Here is a 7,311-nt window from a genome sequence, read left to right on the forward strand (position 1 = left end):
GGTGAGGGAATGGCGATGGAGGTGCTCCAGGATCTGCGAGTCCTCAGGGGAGAGGGAGGGGGAGTTGAAATGTTTGACCATGGGGCAGTGGAATTGATTCTTGCAGGTGTTCTGCAGATGTTCTCTGAAGTGCTCTGTTAGAAGACATCGCTCTACCCAATTTAGAGGAGACCGCATCTGGAGCAGCAGGTGTAACGAGTGATATGTGTGGAAGTACAGGTGAACTTTTGATGGATGTGGAAGTCTCCATTGGAGCCTTGGACAGAGGTGAGGGGCAAGATGTGGACTCAGGTTTTGCATTCCTGCAGTGGCATAGAAAGGTGCCGGGAGAAAATGGTCGTCCATTGGAAAGGTCTTTGAGGAAAGTGGATAGGTTTGGGGAAGGAAAATATATCCCGGCTGGTGGGGTCAATTTAGAGGTGGTGAAAATATCGGGCGATAATTGATTTATGCGGAGGTTGGTGGAATGGAAGGTGAGGCCCTTCCTCTGTCCTTGTTCTGTCCTGGCCGTGTTTTGAGGTGTGGGGTTCATGGATGGAGGTGCAGGGCATGGCTGGGATGCATTAGAGAACATCTTCAAACACATGGGAGGGGACGTTCCGCTCCTTAAAGAAGGAGGCCATCAGGTGTGTTCTATGTTGGAACTGGTCTTCTGGGAGCAGATACGATTGAGGTGGAGGAGTTCTGTACACAGGATAGTATTTATGCAGTAGGTGGTTTGGGAAGTGGTGTAATCCAGATAGCTGTGGGAGTCAGTGGCTTTGCAAAAGAAATCAGTAACACTGACCTCCAAAGATATTTTTCCCTCCTCACCCCATCCACTTTCCGACAAGACAGTTCCCTCCACGACTACCTAGTCAAGTCCACGCCCTTTAATGACCCAACCTCCCTCCCAACACCTTCCTCTGCCACCACAAGAATTGCAAACCCTGAGCCCACGCACCCTCCACCTCCGCCAAATGCCCCAAAGAAGCCTTCCACATCCATCAAAATTTCACCTGCACTTCCACACATGTCATTTATTGCATTCGTTGTTATCGATGCAGTTTCCTCTAGAGTGGGGCCGCCAGACACCTTCTCACAGAGCGCTTCAGAGAACATCTCCAGGACACCGGTAACAATCAACCCCAATGCCCGTGACTGAACATTTCAACTCCCCCGCCACTCTCCCGAGGACATGCAGGTCCTGGGCATCCTCCACCACCACTCCCTCACCACCCGACGCCTGGTGGAAGAATGTCTCATCTTCTGCCTTATGACATTTCAACCCCATTGCATCAATGTGGATTTCTCCAGTTTCCTCATTTCCTCTCCCTCACCTTTCCTTAGTTCCAACCTTCCAGCTTGGCACCGTCCTGCTGACCTGTCTCACCTGTCTATTTTCATTCCCACCTATCCGCTCCACCCTCTTCTCCGACCTAACACTCTTATCCCCTCCTCCATCCACCTATTGCACTGTCAGCTAAATTCTCCCAAACCCCAGCCCTCCCATTTATCTCTCCAACCTCGAGGCTCCCAGCCTTATTCCTGATGAAGGCTTTTGCCCAAAACGTCATTTCTTTCTGCAACTCGGATGCTGCCTGACCTGCTGTGCTTCTTCAGCACCACTCTAATCTTGACTCTGATCTCCAGCATCTACAGTACGCACTTCAGTACAACTGATTCCCCTGTCCATTGATCTTCAGTGATCATGAATGTCCATTCCAAGATCTCTTCCAAGATCTACACCACATAGGATACTCACTGTTATTGTTTCTTCTCCCAAATTTCTTTAACACTCATTGGTCTGGATTCAATTCTGTTCGACTTTTTTCCTTTCCACCTGATTGATGCATCCCTGCATTCTCTGACATTCTTCATAATAGTCAACTACGCGACCAATTGTTGCATCGTCAGCAAACCTCTGAACCATGGCTCCTATAACTAAGTCTAAATATTTGGTCTACATCAGAAAACTGTGGAACTCCACTGGAAACACCCATCAAAACAGGGTTCATTGCTGGTTGGGATTAACAGCTGCAATAACAGTAGAATTTAATTCCTGCTGTCATTTGTAAACTTGCTAGTGACTCCGTCAGTTGGTCTCCAGAGTGATCACTTCTCACGTATGAGAGTGGTGAATGACCTGTGTGTATTGTGACTGAGCAAGTGAGTTTTAACATGAGCAGGTAATTGAATCCCTTCCTGCAGACACCCCATGGCCCTGACTGCTTGGTACTGCGGGTATTCTTGTGTCTGTTTAGTTTGATAATCAATTGAATTCGAGTCCACAAAGGCACGATTCCCATTTTCCGCATTATCCATGTATTTTTATTCATCCTTATTCTCCCAGGGATTGTAATCATTGGTCTGAAGAGGATCTGTTATTCATTCTTAATTCACCGTGAACTGAGTCAGAGGGCATTCATGGGTGAACTACGTTGTCATCCATCTTGACATGTGGTGTCCTCTTCTTTCAACCACACGGGTATTAGAAAGAAACGTCTATTAATGACATGCGTATAAAGCCACATTAAATCATTTTTCATGCTAATTCTGCATGAATTTGCGATTATTGATCCACAGTTTAGGTTCAGTCCCTACAGTCAACATGCTGACTTCTCCAGTTGTTCATAGTTCAATGTGATGCATCCAGTGTGTGTATAACGTTTTGGAGCTTGATTCCCACATCTTGTGTTTATCTGTGCCTTGTTCCCAGCCTTCATCAATGGCGAGAGCAACGGGCGAGGAAGAGACCAATGTGTAAGTCTTTCCGTACTTCTGCATGGCACCCACATCTGCAATTCTCTACTGTGCATTTATAGTCAGTTCTCGGTGCCCCAACACCCACGTCCTGCCCCTTTTGAAATATTTCCATTATTTTGTGCAGTTTTTCTGTGCTCTTCTCACCAAGATGAATCACTTCTACTCAACCTGTTCCAGATTTCATTTGACAAAACAGTCATTAAGAATCCCATTACATAAACACGCCCTTCACATCTCTTGTATTTTGGTTTTCCTGGATCTCTTTCATATGATAAAAGGTCCCAGCTGCTCGACTTGAAAAAGAAAATCGCGTTGCTTTTCATTATCCCGATGTGATCTACGTTTCAATGCAATTTAGGCAACTGACTCAAATTATTCTTTGAGATTTTATGATAGCGTCGATGCATATAAATTGACCATTGGAGTTCCAATTTCAATAAGACAGGTGTCAACATACAAAAATAGCAACATTGAAAACAGCGACGAGAGTGGAATTCTAACCCACGCGCGCAGAGCGCAATGGATTAGTAGTCCATCACCTTAACCTCTCGGCCACCTCGTCACATATGCTGGCATGTGTATGAACTTATGAATAAGTGAATTGCGTAAATTATGCTGAACAGTAGATATTTCTCCCTGGTCCAGTGAAATGCTAAATAGCACAGTACGGTCCCAAGACTATGGTCTGACCTCTGGGTTGTGGGGCAACGGCATTCCCACTGTGACACTCTGCTCACAGTGATCTGAACAAAAATGAAGAAAAGACTATGTAACAAAGTCTGTTGAAATCTGTGAATATTTGAAGTCAACGGAATGAAGAACCTGAAAAAGCAGGAGGTGTTCTTTCAAGAAAGAGTTGGATAGAGCTCATAAGGGTAGTGTAATCAAGTGTTGTGCGGATAAGGCAGGAACAGGATACTAATTGAGAATGATCATCCATAATCATAATGAATGGTAGTGCTGGCTGGAAGGGTAGAATGGCCTACTCCTGCACCTATTGTCTATTGTCGATTAAATTGCCTGTAAGGAATTGTTTTCCGGACTGGAGGAGAGTGCATAGTGCTCAATGTCATTATTCGGAACACCTTTCTTCTGCTCAGATATTTTTGACACGCACCTGTGTACAGAACAGACAACTTCAAAATCCTAAATGAGGTTAAACTGACAATTGAATTCAACAATGCAAAAACCTTGATCTGTGTCATTTTCCTGGGCCATGCTACAACAAATCACTGTATGATCACAGCAACACAGTGAGCAAGTGTCAGAAGGAAAATGAGTGCAGTACCAGAGAGAATGCTGGGAGCAGCAGTTGACACACGGGGAAGTGCATTTCCCACAAGAGGAACACTTCCCAAACAACGGACTGTGGTGGAAGAATTCAGAGGGGGTTTACAAATTGGAATTTGATGCCAGAGTCACAATGGAGACCTGTCATTGAGTCTGTTAAAGATGAAATTTTTAAGATTTTTACAGATAAAAAACAAAATAAAATGTACATTGGTTAGTGAAGGCAAATGTTGACATTGTATATTTCAACAATCTACCCATCTTTGCAATGAGCAGCTCACCACTTTCCCCACTCAGGTACAGAACCACTGGTGAAGATGATCGTTACTAGCCATGGAATCAGAGAAACTCAGTTTCCCAAACGTTAAGGTACAACCAGGAATGTGGAGGTAAGCATTAATGTGTTGCTCCTGTGCTGCAGGTGGGCAGTGCACAGTATCTCTGTGCCAGTATAATGGGTTGTGCCCTCCGAAGTTTTAAATTTGAGCCTCACATGGAGCAGCTTCAATTATTCATTGTCTTGAGGGGTACGGATGGAAGGTGATATTGAGCAAAGCCAAGTTTATGGGAAAATACCCGTGTTTGTGGATTGGCAAACGTCCTTTTCTGGATAATGACTCCTTGATCAACAAACAAGTATTTAAAACGTGAAGAGACAGGTGTGGAGAGAGAGGCAAAGTTGATTTTTCAGCAGATGAATAACGTTTGGCATGTGCACTGCGTTAAATTACGGGAAAATAGATGCTGAACTGGTTTCATGTTATGCAGTTTGTTACAAACTCACAAAGGTTATTGCAATAATCAAAAGAAAAAAACACACATAGGACCGTTCGAATTTCGTATTGAATTGAATGTTAGTTTGAGCAGATTTTATCTTCAATAGCGTGCTGCAGAGAAGTACAGCGGGTTAACAACACAAAAGGACAGAATCTTCTTGGTGCATTTCTTAGGTTGAGTTAAGAATGTAGGAAATATACGTAACATCATGTAAATGTGGTCAAATCTTTAAAGTCCAAGTGACGATTCAATTCCTATCATTAGGTTATAACTTCTGTCTGCAGTTATTTTAGGACATCAGCTCCATTTACAGAGTTTCACCTTGAATAATACGCCACACCTTATCAATCCATGAACTTTTTATACTCAATCTTATTCAGTTGTACGTATTCATGAAATGTCTTTGTGTCTGAACTCAACCAAATTCGAAATTTTTACGCAACCACACTGAATTTCTCTCAATGTAAGACTTTCTCCTTGTATGTTTTTTTCAGGTATCTTTTAAAACACTGTGAAATCAGATTCTACACTTTATTTCTGGAAAGTCGTTCGCGATTTGACTAACTCTATTGAGTGGAAGAAACTCTCATCCAAACATTCACTCATGGTTTTTAAGACCTAACTGAAGTTATTGATTCACACGAAAGAAGGGGTTTCCCCGATTTAGTCATTCAACCCTCACATTTTGTGAAAATCTCATTTGTTTACCTCAAACTTGCGTGTTTCTGCACCAGCATTTCCAAATCTTGTGAATAAACTCCTTCATTCTTTCTATCATCCCGTTTGTATTCTTTCTGATATCCTTATGTCTCAGTAAACAACGTCATTGACGTTCTAATATCTTGCTATCCAGGAAACAGAGTCTGTGCCTCTGTACATGTTTTTGGTGGAGCATGAGGACAAGGATTACACACAATGCTCCCACTAAGGGTGACCTACAGATTTCACAGTTACACTATGAACTCTTTGCTTTTTACATATGACGCCTCTCTGTATAACCTCCAATAAGGTAAATTATTATCTATCCAGTTCATGAACATCGTCTCTATGGAGACGAAAATTATCTATCACTTCCTTTATTCTTCCACGAAATGTTCGAAAGGTTGATGAGGTCAGCATCTCTAACTCCCCATGCCCTGAGTGAGTCTCAGCTATTTCTAAAGGCGACTGAAGTTCAAATACTTGATAGTGTGTCTCCAGTCATTCCAGTACAGACTGGTTCTGGACAGCAAATGCCATCAGCAAAGGCCACCGTGGATCTGAAATCAACAGTTTTCACAGAGTAATTATCATAGTTAATGTGCATTGTATGTCCATGTTCTTGTTCAACGTGTTCATCATTACATGTGTCCCTGTATTGAATTCTACTGAATGATTAATTTGCGAATGGAGACATTCACTTCACCACTCATACGATACTCCATGGAACATTGAATAATTTTACTCATATGCTTCCAGAGGACAGTCCTGCCATTACTGGGATAAATCAGTGAATATTCCACACGTATCCTCGAAGGCAAGGATTTCCTTCTCCAGTTTAGGGGATCATAACAGCACCGAATCCCATGTGTGCGTTCATTAAAAGCAAAAGAGTTGCAGTAAGACTTTAAAACAAAGATTTTGCAATCTGCTTGCATTGGTTGTCCCAAAAAGTACATTCCGCATTGTGGTATGTTTGTGGATGAAAGCACTTTCTGAATCTTGAGGAATTACATTTCAGTTTTGTCAAAAAGTTGTCATTCGCTGTTCTCTCTTTCCCGTTCAGTTTCCCGTTTAATGTCCTGTATTTTCTCAATTTATCTTACATTTTCAACAATTTCAATCAATCTCGCTCCTGATTACCAATCCTAGAGAATGCCACAATTTTGTCAATTTATATGCAGTGCATCTGTAGGGTGCGGTGAACAAGTGGAAAGGCATTGGTCACGTGAACCAAATAAAAGTAGCGGCCTGGTGGAATCTGGCCGTTCTATCGCAGTCATATTTAAATCATTTAACGTAATCGTTAGCCAAATCTTTTGGCATAAAATAAGAAAACATTTTTAAAAATGCTGATATTGAAAATCAAACAAAAACAGACGTTGCTGGAAAATTTCAGGACGTCTTGCAGCATCTGTGGAGAGATGGACTCAGTGGATGTGAAACGTTAACTGTGATTCATCTGCACAGATGGTGCCTGCACACCTTTGATTTTACAGCAATTTCTGTTTTTGTTTCAGATTGGCAGATTTTGTCACAGTTCATGAGGACAGTGCTCTCGAGAATCAAATAGACAGCATGGACCTGCTAGTGTGAAATGAATGAGTAGAGAGTGTTGTACTGGAAAAACACAGCAGGTCAGGCAACATTTGAGGAGCAGGAGAATGAGCGATTTAGGTATCAGCCATTCATCAGAAATTAGGCTTGTGAGTCGGGTTGAGAGACAAAGCTGAAGCCAGATACAAACTCGCAGGCACCTCCTCTGACTGACCCCGATCACAAACCCTCCTCCAATCACCA

The 7,311-nt window shown here is 42.6% G+C and overlaps 1 non-coding gene across 1 annotated transcript; it reads right to left on the reverse strand.

Moving 5' to 3' along the window:
- Window positions 1–3,225: 3,225 nt before the first annotated feature.
- trnas-acu (transfer RNA serine (anticodon ACU)) lies at window positions 3,226–3,307 on the reverse strand. The gene has a single exon. It is a non-coding gene; the product is annotated as a tRNA-Ser (tRNA).
- Window positions 3,308–7,311: the final 4,004 nt, after the last annotated feature.

The sequence above is a fragment of the Hemiscyllium ocellatum genome, unplaced genomic scaffold (genome assembly GCF_020745735.1).
Source record: "Hemiscyllium ocellatum isolate sHemOce1 unplaced genomic scaffold, sHemOce1.pat.X.cur. scaffold_684_pat_ctg1, whole genome shotgun sequence".
Taxonomy (NCBI): domain Eukaryota; kingdom Metazoa; phylum Chordata; class Chondrichthyes; order Orectolobiformes; family Hemiscylliidae; genus Hemiscyllium; species Hemiscyllium ocellatum.